Below are 14,217 nucleotides of genomic sequence, written 5' to 3'. Positions count from 1 at the left end.
TTCCGCGGCCGCCGCGGTAAGCGCGGCCCCGGCTCCAGGTGCCGCTTCCCCGGGCACCCAGCCGCCCGCTCGCGGGGCCTGCTCGGGCAAGCGGGGCGAGGGGTCACCCCGGCGCGGGCAGGTCACCGCAGCACCGCGGAGAGGCGGGACGCGTCGGCCCGGTCCGCGCCCCTCCCCCCGCGCCCGCACTCACCGGCCCCTACATCCCGGGCGGCAGCGGCCGGTCCGGCGGCGGCGGCGGCAACACCGGAAGGAGCCCTCGGCGTAACGCCACTTCCGCCGCAGGAAGCACGGCTCACCCTACGCGCCACGTGACTCAGGGCATCCGCACTTCCGCTGGGAGTGGGCGTCAGGCTGCAGTGGCCAAGGCAGAAGCTTCCTCCTGATTGGTCGCAGGTCTCCCCTCGCTTAGTGTGATTGGATGCGTGAGTCACGTGGGCTCTTTCGGCAGCCTGCCCGCCGGAACGTCCCTCGGACGGGCGCCTGCGCCCTGCTGGGAGCTGCTCTCTGGCCCCGCCCCTCCTCTCGCGCCGCCGGGGGCAGATTCCCTCAGCCCGGCTCCCGGCGCGGGCTGCTGCCTTCGCCTCTCCTGGGGGCGGGGCCGGAGGCGCTTCTCCGCCCCGCCCCCTCCCCCCCGGGGCCGCGCCGCGCGGGACCTGTGGCCTCCGGCCCCCGGGCGGCTGTCCCGGCCCCCGCGGAGGCCTCCCCCGCTCCCTGAGGGGTCTCTACGCTGCGGTGCGGCCTCTGCGCCCGGCGCCAGCCGCTGCCCTCCGCCTGGTCTCGGGCGGGCCCCGGGAGCCGCGTGCGGCCGCCGCAGAAGCCGCCGGGCGTCGGTGGCCCCTGAAAGGCGACGCGATGGTGGGCGCTGGCTCGTGTGGGCCGCGGCGGGGCGCCAGCTACCGAGGCGGGCGCGGGGCCCCGGCCGCGGGCAGGGGGAGTCCCCCCCGGGGGGGGCGGGGGCCCCGGCCGCGGGCAGGGGGAGCCCCCCGGGGCGGGGGGCGGGGGCCCCGGCCGCGGGCAGGGGGAGCCCCCCGGGGCGGGGGGCGGGGGCCCCGGCCGCGGGCAGGGGGAGCCCCCCGGGGCGGGGGGCGGGGGCCCCGGCCGCGGGCAGGGGGAGCCCCCCGGGGCGGGGGGCGGGGGCCCCGGCCGCGGGCAGGGGGAGCCCCCCGGGGCGGGGGGCGGGGGCCCCGGCCGCGGGCAGGGGGAGCCCCCCGGGGCGGGGGGCGGGGGCCCCGGCCGCGGGCAGGGGGAGCCCCCCGGGGCGGGGGGCGGGGGCCCCGGCCGCGGGCAGGGGGAGCCCCGGGGGGCGGGGGGCGGGGGCCCCGGCCGCGGGCAGGGGGAGCCCCCCGGGGCGGGGGGCGGGGGCCCCGGCCGGCCGAGGCAAAGCTGCGTCTGCGGTGGGCCGGCCGCGCCCCGTCCCTGTTCCAGCCCAGCTTCGTGGAGCGAGATTTGCAAACGAATTTTAGTTCTGGGGTTTTCTTTGAAGTCTGTTTCTGACGTTTTTTTGTTGGAGTACGGCTACTTTCAAACCGGTTATAGAGCGTCCAGGGAGATTGACGTCTTCTCCGATTGCTTTTGTATGTTACCTTCCCGATGTCCCATTTCTGTCCGTTTATTCTTTTACGTAGAGACTGTCCGGTTTGGCCAGTGTACATGGCAGAGGGGCATTGCTGGCCCATGATGGCGTCTGTCACGTTAGTAGATGTGCAGGTGGATGAGCCTGATGGTGTGACTGATGTGGCTGGGTCCTCTGACGGTGTCACTAGAGTAGATATGGGGACATGTAGTAGGCATAGCGGTCAGTAGGTTTGCGGTATAGGGTGGTGTTTATGTGACCATCACATATTTGCACTGTATCTGAAGACCATTATCATGCATAGGGGAAACTGAGGCACCCCTACAGTAGTCAGAGGAAACATTAAGAACAGTCCCACTTCGTCACACTTGCCTCTGGATCCTTTTCAGTTTCTCTACATCCTTTCTAGACATCAGTGACCAAAGCTGGACACCATACTCCAGCTGAGGCCAAACCAGGGCTGAGTAGAGTGGCACTGTCTCCTCCCATGACTTGCATGCTATGCTTCTGTTAATGCAACCTAAAATTGCATTTGCTTTTTTTTTTGCAACAGCATCGTATTGCTGACTCATGCGGAGGCTGTGATCCACCGCAGCACACAAATCCTTCTCAGCAGTGCTGCCGCCAAGCTGGGTGGTTATCCTCCATTTTGTATCTGTACATTAGGGCTCTGGTAGCAATCAGTCTAGGAGTCAAGTCCTCAAGCACAGCAGAGTACCAAACAAATTAAGGGGTTCTGGCCCACAGGCAGGGCAAAGCAAACAGGCAGTCTAGGAGCCCAGGCCCTCAAGCAGGGTGGGGCACCAAACAGTCTATGTGGCTCTGGCCTTCAGGCAGAGCAGAGTAGCTAAGCAGCCCTTCATCCTAGCGTTGGCAGACAGCAGACAAATTCAGGCCTTTTGGCTTGTGGTCGGGAGGCTGCCACCCAGGGGTGGGGTTGGTATCAGGGAGGAGGGGGGCCCAGGCCCCCCCTACTCCACTGGGTCCCACTCCAGGGCCCTAACAGTGGTGAAGTGTTCCACCATTGCGTCAGTGGAGATCCAGCTGCAACATGCTGACCTGAATGTAGGCAGCAATGCAGCCAGAGTAGTCAGCTGTCCCGGACTCCTTCCTCCCCTCAGGGTGTTCCTGGGTCCTGGGATTGTCCTCCATCTCCTTGGGATATACTGCCAGTGGCAGTCCCAGCAGCTTCTCTGCACGTGGGGTGTCTGGTAGGCCTGCAAGTCTTTGGCGCAGCCGAGGTCCTTTTCAGGCCATTTCAGCAGCAGGTGGAGAGTATCTGTCTCCCTTAGCATCTCCACCCTAACTGAGCTGCACAGGGCTCGCCTTTTGTACTTCTTGTCCTGCCCCCATGCTTTTGTGGCCTTCTGGCTCTGCTAACCAGGGGGTGGGCAGGGATTCCTCCCTGTCAATATTGGAAGGAGACCACACCCCCTCACTGCAGGTGGCAAACAATTTAATTAGTTTTAAGACAATGCTGGACAAATTTGTGAGTGCAATTGTATGACAGGGTTGCTTGTGGTGATGGGGGGCAGGGCTCAGCAGCCCTGGGGCTCTTTTCCAGTTTATGTTTGGTGTTCCTAATGCTCACATGTCAGGGTTTCAGCAGCGGTCAGGAAAGGATTCCCTGCCCCCAGTGTTTTCTGGGAGGTTTTTTTTTAATCTCCTTTCCCTGAAGCTTCAGGGATGACTGTGGCTGGACATGGGACACTGGGTGGGGTGTGTCAGGGCTCTGAGATAGCACCAAGCAGTCTCTCTCTCAGGTGCTTGGCTGGCTGGTTCTTGCTCATATCATAGAATCATAGAATATCAGGGTTGGAAGGGACCTCAGGAGGTCATCTAGTCCAACCCCCTGCTCAAAGCAGGACCAATCCCCCACTAAATCATCCCAGCCAGGGCTTTGTCAAGCCTGACCTTAAAAACTTCTGAGGAAGGAGATTCCACCACCTCCCTAGGTAACGCATTCCAGTGCTTCATCACCCTCCTAGTGAAAAAGTTTTTCCTAATATCCAACCTAAGTCTCCCCCACTGCAACTTGAGACCATTACTCCTTGTTCTGTCATCTGCTACCACTGAGAACAGCCTAGAGCCTTCCTCTTTGGAACCCCCTTTCAGGTAGTTGAAAGCAGCTATCAAATCCCCCCTCATTCTTCTCTTCTGTAGACTAAACATCCCCAGTTCCCTCAGCCTCTCCTCGTACCTCATGTGTTCCAGTCCCCTAATCATTTTTGTTGCCTTCTGCTGAATGCTTTCCAATTTTTCCACATCCTTCTTGTAGTGTGGGGCCTAAAACTGGACACAATACTCCAGATGAGGCCTCACCAGTGTCGAATAGAGGGGAACGATCACGTCCCTCGATCTGCTGGCAATGCCCCTACTTATACATCCCAAAATGCCATTGGCCTTCTTGGCAACAAGGACACACTGTTGACTCACATCCAGCTTCTCATCCACTGTAACCACTAGGTCCTTTTCTCCAGAACTGCTGCCTAGCCATTTGGTCCCTAGTCTGTAGCGGTGCATTGGATTCTTCCGTCCTAAGTGCAGGTCTCTGCACTTGTCCTTGTTGAACCTCATCAGATTTCTTTTGGCCCAATCCTCCAATTTCTCTAGGTCCCTCTGTATCCTATACCTACCCTCCAGCGTATCCACCTCTCCTCCCAGTTGAGTGTCATCTGCAAACTTGCTGAGGGTGCAATCCACACCATCCTCCAGATCATTAATGAAGATATTGAACAAAACCAGCCCCGGGACTGACCCTTGGGGCACTCCACTTGATACCGGCTGCCAACTAGACATGGAGCCATTGATCACTACCCGTTGAGCCTGACAATCTAGCCAGATTTCTATCCACCTTATAGTCCATTCATCCAGCCCATACTTGTTTAACTTGCTGGCAAGAATATTGTGGGAGACAGTGTCAAAAGCTTTGCTAAAGTCAAGGAACAACACGTCCACTGCTTTCCCCTCATCCACAGAACCAGTTATCTCGTCATATAAGGCAATTAGATTAGTCAGGCATGACTTGCCCTTGGTGAATCCATGCTGACTGTTCCTGATCACTTTCCTCTCGTCTAAGTGCTTCAGAATTGATTGCTTGAGGACCTGCTCCATGATTTTTCCAGGGACTGAGGTGAGGCTGTCTGGCCTGTAGTTCCCCAGATCCTCCTTCTTCCCTTTTTTTAAAGATGGACACTACATTAGCCTTTTTCCAGTTGCCCAGGACTTCCCGTGATCGCCATGAGTTTTCAAAGATAATGGCCAATGGCTCTGCAATCACATCCACCGACTCCTTTAACACTCTCGGATGCAACGCATCCGGCCCCATGGACTTGTGCATGTCCAGCTTTTCTAAATAGTCCCAAACCACTTCTTTCTCCACAGAGGGCTGGTCACCTCTTCCCCATGCTCTGCTGCCCAGTGCAGTTGTCTGGGAGCTGACCTTGTTAGTGAAGACAGAGGCAAAAAAAGCATTGAGTACATTAGCTTTTTCCACATCCTCTGTCACTAGGTTGCCTCCCTCATTCAGTAAGGGGCCCACACTTTCCTTGACTTTCTTCTTGTTGCTAACATACCTGAAGAAACCCTTCTTGTTACTCTTAGCATCTCTTGCTAGCTGCAACTCCAAGCGTGATTTGGCCTTCCTGATTTCACTCCTGCGTGCCCGAGCAATATTTTTATACTCTCCCCTGGTCATTTGTCCAATCTTCCACTTCTTGTAAGCTTCTTTTCTGTGTTTAAGATCAGTAAGGATTTCACTGTTAAGCCAAGCTGGTCGCCTGCCATATTTACTATTCTTTCTACACATATGCTCAGAGTCTAATTGATCACCATACGTGGGGTTAGGAAGGAATTTCCCCTAGGTCAGATTGGCAGTGACCGTGGGTGGGGTTTCATCTTCCCCTGCAGTGTGTGGATGTAGGTCACTTGCCAGGATTATCTGGGTATATCCCATTTAATCATTTCTCTGCCATTGCAGGGGCCTCGAGCACTGGTGCACCCCAGGGCCTCCTATTCTCTGCCTGTGACATGTAATGATCTAGTCTCCTGTGCAGGAGTGGCAGGTTTGTAGAAATTTTGCTGGTGCCCAGAACTCCCACTCCCCCCCGCCTAAGGCTCTGGGAGGGAGTTTGGGTGCAGGCCCTGGGCTGGGGCAGGGGATTGGGGTACAGGCTCTGGGAGGGAGTTTGGGTGCAAAATGGGATAGAGGTTGGGCTCTGGGAGGGAGTTTGGGTAGGGGAGGGGGTCTGCGGTGCACGCTCTGGGCTGGGGATGTAGGAGGGGGTGAGGGGTGCAGGCTCTGGGAGGGAGTTTGGAGATGGGGGTGTGTGGAGGGAGGGGATGCAAGCTCTGGGAGGGAGTTGGGGGTCAGAGTGAGTGCGGAGGGAGGGGGTGCAGGGATGAGGGGTTTGGGGTGTGGCTGGGGATGAGGGGTTTGGGGTGTGTGAGGGGGTTCAGGGCTGGGGCAGAGGCTTAGGGTGTGGGGGGATGAGGGCTATGGCTGGGGCCAGGGATGAGGGGTGTGGGAGAGACTCAGGACTAGGGCAGAGGGTTGGGGTGAGGGCTCTGGCTGGGGGTGCAGGCTGTGGGGTGGGGTGGAGCTGGGGAGTTTGAGGTGTAGGCAGGCTGCCCCTGGAGTGGGGACAGAGAGGAGGACTCCCCCCAGCCCTCTCCCCTCTGGCAGCAGTGAGCTCTGGGGGAGGGGCCTCCCTCTCTCCCCCCGGCAGCACACTCACCTCACACGACTGTCACTACACTTGCTCCTAGGGCCCCTCTCAAGTCCAGGAAGCCCCCTTGCCTCCCCTGTGGTGGGTGCCAGGGAGGCTGCCATCACATATGCCTCTCCTCCCCTGCTGCCCCTCACTATAGCCTCAATGGGGGTGAGGGATAGGGCTGCCCCTTGCCCACCGTGGGGCAGGAGCGGTGACTGCGGGTGGGGGGGCCCCTGTGCTGGTGGAGGATCCTGCTGGGAAAGGGAAGGGTCCGAGGTGGAAAGGCAGGGTAAGGGCAGCCTGCCCAGCCATTAGTGAGCGGAGGGGCACTAGGACCTGGTGGTGGCAGTTGATGCGCGAGTCAGCGTGGAGCTGCAGGGGAGAGGCAGGAATGCTCTGGGCGGGGGCCCCGAGGGCAGCAAGTGGGGGCCAGGGGACACTTGGAGGAGATGCGTGGGGGCAGCAGCTGGGGCCAGGGGTGAGACCTGGCCCCAAACATTGATGGAGCCGGGCCCCCGGGCCCTGAATATTGCTGGAGCCCGGGCAGCACGGGCCCATACAACTCGCTGCCCCTGCTCCGGTGGGCTGTAATACTTTGGTCTCATTTTGTTTGGTGTGTGAGTGCTGGGTGATGTTGGTGACCTGTGATATACAGGAGGTCAGACTAGGTGATCTAAGGGTAACTTCTGGCCTTAAACTCTATGACAATGACTCTAAAAGTCTCCTGCCCTAGGAGTCACCTACCAGGTTCTGGTCCTTTCTCTTGTCATTTATAAACTGTGCACAGTCTTGCCATTCAGCACTCCAGCATTCAAAAGCAGCAGTCACACCCCAAAAATCATCTGATTTTTAAAAAAGTCAACACTGTGGTCTGTTTGCTCTCTGCTTTTTGAGCCTTTAGGGTTCATGTTTTCCAGCTTTACTCCACAACCAGGAAGGCTCGAAACTTACTTTCTTTTTTTAGTGGAAGCTGGAATTCTCACCTGAGTGAAAGAGCTGGGGCTTTGAGAAAAACACCAAATCTCACAACACTCATGATAGTATCACATGAGCTGGCAACGCTGGAGCAACCCTCGCAGGCAGAAACATAAAGCCAGCCCATAACAGGAACCGATAGTCTTAGCTTCAGTGAACTCTGGCCTCAACCCAACCATAGGCAAAAGCCTCAGACATGATGGACCGTATGTTATCTTGAAGGTCAGTAGCCTCAGAGAAATGGGGGAAGCATCTTTCAGAGTGTAGGGTCTTCTACTGAATTCCAGTATTGCCAAGGCCAGGAGCGCAGAATCATGGTTTTTGGCTGGTGGTCTGATTTTGGAACTTCTCCCCAACATGTGTGTGACGATTAGTCTTTTACCAGCTCTTGCACATTTTTAACAAGGTGATTTTGGCCCCTGCTGCAACAGCATCTGCAGGGAGACCCAGCTGAGAACAGGGCTTAAAAGTGCTTGACTCTGTACAAACACTTTTGAAGTGCGTGTTGAGGCAGGTAACGAGAGCTCCTGACCTGAACTCACGCTTTAGTGTAACGTACAGTGGGGAGTTTCTGATGTGGGAGCTAGATAGCCAACTCATTTTATGCAGGTGCCACCACATATTTGATAGATGGGAACAATTTTTAATACCTGCTGAAGTGGGCAGGTTCCAAACTGGTGATCTACAGGTGATGGGCTCTGTAGCTCATTAGCAATGCCCTTAGCAGAAACCAATGCAAAAGCTGGGATTTGGTCTCTGGGCTGGCAGTTTAGTGCATAGTCTATTCGGCTATAGGAAACTGTCTGGGGGAGTGTCTCAGGCTGGTTTTGCTTCCACAAAATAATATGAAGGCTGGAGCTTTTAGTGTCAGTGTGAGAGTGGCTGCAGCATGGACCAACATCACATTATGTGCCAGAGTCAGCAGCACCGGCATTCTGAATTCCCTACATTCCTCCCTCCAGCCCCAGAAGAAACTCAAGGGGCTTTTCCAATCCCCACTCCACAAACACGGGGCACAATCCAACCCTCAGTAAACTCTTCAGACAGCATTTTCAAACCTAAAATCAGGCCCCTACGCCAGTGTTGTCAACCCCCAGCATTCAAAAAACGTTAGGCTCCCAAAATGATGAGATTTAAGAAAAATGTTTTCAAGATTTTCTCTGCAATCATGAGATCTAGAAACTTTTCTTTCAGTGAAAGCTGAGATCTCACAAATATGTGGCTTCCAGCAGCTGGGCAATCTCTGTAATAACAATCATAACAGAGAGAGAAGATACCAAGAGCAATTGTGGCATTGGGGGAGACTAGCTTCCAGGTAGAATAAGCACCAATAATAGTACCTAGCTCTTTCCTATTAAGACCGTGGTTCTCAAACTGGGGTCCAGGAGGGTACTCCACGGGGTCTGCATGTCATGTCCGGGGCTGCTGGCCCCGCTGACCAACTCCTCCCCACCCTTCCCAGTGCCTCCTGCATGCCATGGAACAGCTGGGAGGGAGGGAGGGGGAGGAGTGGGGACAGGGAACGCTCAGGGGAGGGGGTGGAAAGAGGCAGGGAAGAGGAGGGGCAGGAGTGGAGAGGGGGTGGGAAGAGGTGGGGCAGGGCCTTGGGGAAAGGGGTGGAGTGGGGTTGGGGCTTGGGACTGAGTGGGGGTTGAGCACCCCCAGGGAAAATTAGAAGCCAGCTTGGGGGTCCATGAAAATTTTTAAAATCAAAATGGACCTCAGGTTGCCAAAATTTAAGAACCGCTGTATTAGGAGATCTTCTCATGTACAGATAAGCATTCAGGGCACTTCCAGAGGAAACTGGTTCATTTATTTACCCTGATTTAAAGGGCCAAACTGTAAGCAGCTGTAAGACATGATTCTGCAATCATAGAGGAAAGGGGAGTTACAGGCCTCTCCAGGATCCTGTTGGTGATGTGTTCTCAGCAGTGGTCCGGCGGGGATCCTCCTGAAACATGTCAGCCTGAACAGTCTTAGCACCATTCCCCTTTAAGGACTCCCTGGGTCACTTCCTACCCCTTCCTCAGATTCAACCATATCTGCAGCATCCTCTGCTTCCCCTCTGCAGTGTGACTGGTCTCTGCATCCTGGGGTGCAGGCCATTCTTCTGCTGGAGACAGTGTCAAGCCTCCTTCCCCTCCGGCAGTCCCACCCTGACTGAGCAGCTCTGCAGGCTTTTATACTGGACTTCCAGGTGGACCATGCCGCAGGCTGCTTCTGCTAGGAGGGAAGGATTAACCCCCTCTGTACTAGTGCAGGGCTGATCCGCCCCATCACACACAGCCAAATGCAAGATAGTACTTGGGGAACAGAGAATTGATGCTATACCTACAGGAGGGGGGCCTCAGTCTTGGAAAGCAGTGACTCGGAGAAGGACTTAGGGCTCATCAGAGATATTTGCCTCAACCTGAGCTATCAGTGCAATGTTGTGGCTTGGCTGTATAAAATGGGGACTATCAAGTGGAAGATGGGAAGATACACGGCTTTGGGAAGCCTGTTACTAGAACACTGTGTCCACTTCTGGGGCCACCCTCCAAGAAGGATGTGGAAATGCTGGAGACACGTCAGAGGAGGGCTACAAAAATGATGCAAGATCTGGAAAACAGGTCTTACGATGTGAGCTCAGCTTGTTCAGTGTGTCGAAGAGATGACTGAGGTGTGATGTGGTCTCTGTGTCTAGGTCCTTGCCTGTGGGAAAGAGATCTGAGAGTGGGGGGTTTTTCAGCCTTGCTGGCAAATGCAGAACAAGGCTGAAGTTAGACAAATTCACCCTTGAAATGAGGGTGAATAAACATTGGACATCTTTCCTGGGAGGGGGTGCACTCGCCTTCCTTTGGAATCTTTGTGAGGAGTTTGGGTATGTTTCTAAAAGACGTGCTTCCATCCAGCTTTTGGGAGAGGTTCTGTGACCGGGGGGGGCGGGTCAGGCAGGATTGTCAGCGTGGTCCCTTATAGCGTATGAATCGCTCTGCTCTCCCCTTCCTCCCTGGGCCCTGGGGAGAATGGGATCTCCTGCATTTCCCTCAGCAGGGTAGAGCTTTGAAATAGTCAACAAAACTATGTAAAATGGGAAGGGATTCCTGTGAATAGTCTGGGTAAGGCAGAAATACCCCCCTGGAAAGGAAGCAAACATAAAAAAGGAGTACTTGTGGCCCCTTAGAGACTAACCAATTTATTTGAGCATGAGCTTTCGTGAGCTACAGCTCACTTCATCGGATGCATACCGTGGAAACTGCAGTAGACTTTATATACACACAGAGATCATAAAACAAAGTCTGCTGCAGTTTCCACGGTATGCATCCGATGAAGTGAGCTGTAGCTCACGAAAGCTCATGCTCAAATAAATGGGTTAGTCTCTAAGGGGCCACAAGTACTCCTTTTCTTTTTGTGAATACAGACTAACACGGCTGTTATTCTCAAACATAAAAAGCCTCCCATAAGAGGAGCAAAGAAACTTGTTATACACTGGTGCCATCTTGTGGATATCTATGGAAGTGGCAGAGAACTTGCAAGAACAGAAATCTGAGAGCTATTTGGAAAGAGTCTGATAGAAATTAGAGCAGGGGTGGCCAACCTGGGGCTCCGGAGCCACATGCGGCTCTTCAGAAGTTAATCTGCGGCTCCTTGTCTAGGTATGGGCTCCGGGAGGGCTGGAGCTACAGGCACCAACTTTCCAATGTGCCGGGGGGCGCTCACTGCTCAACCCCTGGCTCTGCCCCAGGCCCTGCCCCCTCCCCTGAGCCTGCCGTGCCCTCACTCCCCCCCCCCCCCCCAGAGCCTCCTGCATGCCATGAAACAGCTGATGGGGAGGGAAGGGGAGACACTGATTGGCGGGGCTGCTGGTGGGTGGGAGGCGCTGGGAGCAGGGGGTGGAAGCGGATGGGGGGCTGCTGACTTACTACTGTGGCTCTTTGGCAATGTACATTCGTAAATTCTGGCTCCTTCTCAGGCTCAGGTTGGCCATCCCTGGTGTATGCTCTGGAGAAGCTCTGCCCATATATTTGGGGACGGCGTTTCCACCTGCAGATTGACCATGCTGCACTGAAGTGACTTCACACAGTCAAAAATACTAACACAAAAACTTCTTCGGTGGAGAAGACTTAGCTCTTCAAGACTTTGATTTTGAGATACAACATTTCAGGAGCCTCTAACAAAGTGGCTGATGCACTCTCCCGGGAAGGTTTCCCAGAATCAGCTGGGTTAAAATGTCCCTGTATTCTAGGTCATTGTAGTCCTTAAAATGTGGAAAATACTGTTTAGTTCTTCAGGTAATTAGTAGTAAAATTAGAGGTGCATGTATCTTATTAACTCTGTTTTCCTAAACCTCCAGGAAGAAATCCCAGCCGGTGTGGACCCGATCTGAACCAGGCTGGCCAACACCCTCTGTGATTTGGGGGGCGTGATAATGAAAGGGGAGGGGTAGCTCCCTTTTATGGACAGCCCGCCAGCTAGTAGCTATAAAATCCCTCTTACTAGCTGTTCTCTAATTGCTCTTTTAACCCTGTAAAGGGTTAAAAAGTCTCACTGCTATGTATAGGTAAAAGGAAGTAAGTGGGCACCTGGCCAAAAGAGCCAATGGGAAGGCTAGAACTTTTTAAAATTGAGAGAAGACTTCCCTTTTGTCTGTCTGTGGCTGTTCTCCTGGAGCGAGGCGGCAGGGAAGAGCTGTGCTGTAAGAAGCTTGGGCCAGGTATGAAAAAATCATCAGTATCATACCTAGAAACTCCTCATTTGAAACCCCAGCTATGTCAGTAGATCAGGAAATGTCTAGAAAGACGCAATTAGGTTTATGCCTTTATGGCTTGTGGATTCCTCTGTGCTAACCCCAGGTGCTTTTGTTTTGCTTGTAACCTTTAAGCTGGACCTCAAGAAAGCTATTCTTGGTGCATAATCCTTGTAGTTGCTCTTTTAAAATCTAGCAATAGCCTGAGTCCCCGGATGTATTTTCATTTTCTTTCTTGTTTTTAATAAAATTTACTTTTTTAAGAACAGAATTGGATTTTTGTGTCTTAAGAGGTTTGTGCATGTTGTTTAATTATCTGGGTGGCAACAGCTGATTTCCTTTTTTTTTCTTTCTCAGCTCTTCCCCAGATCGGGGGTTGAAAGGGCTTGAGGGTACCTCACAGGAAGGAATTCCCAAGTGCGCCTTCCTGGGCTCTCAAAGGGGTTCTGCACTTGGGTGGTGGCAGCATCTACCAATCCAAGGTCAGAGAAAAGCTGTAACCTTGGGAATAATTTACCTAGATTTCAGTAAGGTGTTTGATACCGTGCCAAATGGGGAATTATTAGTTAAATTGGATAAGATGGGGATCAATTGGAAAATTGAAAGGTAGATAAGGAATTGGTTAAAGTGGAGACTACAACGGGTCCTACTGAAAGGTGAACTGTCAGGCTGGAGGGAGGTTACCAGTGGAGTTCCTCAAGGATCGGTTTTGGGACCAATCTTATTTAATCTTTTTATTACTGACCTCGGTACAAAAAGTGGAGTGTGCTAAAAAGTTTGCAGATGACACAAAGCTGGGAGGTATTGCCAATTTAGAGAAGGATCGGGATATCATATAGGAAGATCTGGATGACCTTGTAAACTGGAGTAATAGTAATAGGATGAAATTTAATAGTGAGAAGTGTAAGGTCCTGCATTTAGGGATTAATAACTAGAATTTTAGTTATAAGCTGGGGATTCATCAATTAGAAGTAACGGAGGAGGAGAAGGTCCTTGGAGTATTGGTTGATCATAGGATGACTATGAGCCGCCAATGTGATATGGCCATGAAAAAAGCTAATGTGGTCTTGGGATGCATCAGGCGAGGTATTTCCAGTAGGGATAAGGAGGTTTTAGTACGGTTATACAAGGCACTGGTGAGACCTCACTTGGAATACTGTGTGCAGTTCTGGTCTCCCATGTTTAAGAAGGACGAATTCAAACTGGAACAGGTACAGAGAAGGGCTACTAGGATGATCTGAGGAATGGAAAACCTGTCTTATGAAAGGAGACTCAAGGAGCTTGCCTTGTTTAGCCTAACTAAAAGAAGGTTGAGGGGAGATAGGATTGCTCTCTATAAATATATCAGAGGAATAAATACCAGGGAGGGAGAGGAATTATTTAAACTCAGTACCAAAATGAACACAAGAACAAATGGATATAAACTGGTCATTGGGAAGTTTAGACTTGAAATTAGACGAAGGTTTCTAACCATCAGAGGAGTGAAGTTTTGGAATAGCCTTCCAAGGGAAGCAGTGGGGGCAAAAGATCTATCTGGCTTTAAGATTAAACTCGATAAGTTTATGGAGGAGATGGTATGATGGGATAACATGATTTTGGTAATTAATTGATCTTTAAATATTCATGGTAAATAGGCCCAATGGCCTGTGATGGGATATTAGATGGGGTGCGATCTGAGTTACCCAGGAAAGAATTTTCTGTAGTATCTGGCTAGTGAATCTTGACCCATATGCTCAGGGTTTAGCTGATCGCCATATTTGGGGTCGGGAAGAAATTTTCCTCCAGGGCAGATTGGAAGAGACCCTGGAGGTTTTTCGCCTTCCTCTGTCGAATGGGGCACGGGTCACTTGCTGGAGGATTCTCTACTCCTTGAAGTCTTTAAACCATGATTTGAGGACTTCAATAGCTCAGACATAGGTGAGAGGTTTTTTGCAGGAGTGGTGGGTGAAATTCTGTGGCCTGTGTTGTGCAGGAGGTCAGACTAGATGATCATAATGGTCCCTTCTGACCTAAATATCTATGAAATAATACAAGCCTGGAGGGGCCAGTGTTAATTTTTAGAGTCCTTGCGGGCCCCCCCTTCTGCACTCAAAGTGCCAGAGTGGGGAATCAGCCTTGACAGGAGTGATCCCTTCCTGTACCTCTCTCTGCAGGGCTCTCCAGTCAGTGCACGGCTCCGATCACCAGCTGTGCTCAGGCGCCCTGTGTTCGGGCTGGCCTCCCAATAG

At 53.3% G+C, this 14,217-nt stretch overlaps 1 protein-coding gene and 1 long non-coding RNA gene across 5 annotated transcripts in view; one reads left to right on the top strand and one right to left on the bottom strand.

The window, feature by feature from the left end:
• ADIPOR1 (adiponectin receptor 1) overlaps nucleotides 1–340 on the bottom strand; it is a 32,893-nt gene extending 32,553 nt beyond the window's left edge. Inside the window, exon 1 of the mRNA XM_084611135.1 lies at nucleotides 194–340. The gene's annotated coding sequence lies outside the window, so the exon portion shown is untranslated. The remainder of the gene's footprint in view (nucleotides 1–193) is intronic.
• A 239-nt stretch (nucleotides 341–579) lies between these two features.
• Nucleotides 580–12,260, top strand: LOC311510968. 4 transcript variants are annotated; one of them, XR_014709171.1, is made up of 4 exons: nucleotides 601–858; nucleotides 5,556–5,640; nucleotides 7,253–7,485; nucleotides 11,216–12,260. It is a non-coding gene; the product is annotated as an uncharacterized lncRNA (long non-coding RNA). The 4 variants fall into 4 exon arrangements; XR_014709170.1 differs by lacking the exon at nucleotides 7,253–7,485 and having other exon boundaries at nucleotides 590–858; XR_014709172.1 differs by lacking the exon at nucleotides 5,556–5,640 and having other exon boundaries at nucleotides 610–858.
• The last annotated feature ends 1,957 nt before the right edge of the window (nucleotides 12,261–14,217 follow it).

This window comes from Lepidochelys olivacea (assembly GCF_965140295.1).
Source record: "Lepidochelys olivacea isolate rLepOli2 genome assembly, chromosome: 21".
Classification (NCBI taxonomy): Eukaryota; Metazoa; Chordata; order Testudines; family Cheloniidae; genus Lepidochelys; species Lepidochelys olivacea.
This window is presented reverse-complemented; position numbering and strand designations above follow the sequence as displayed.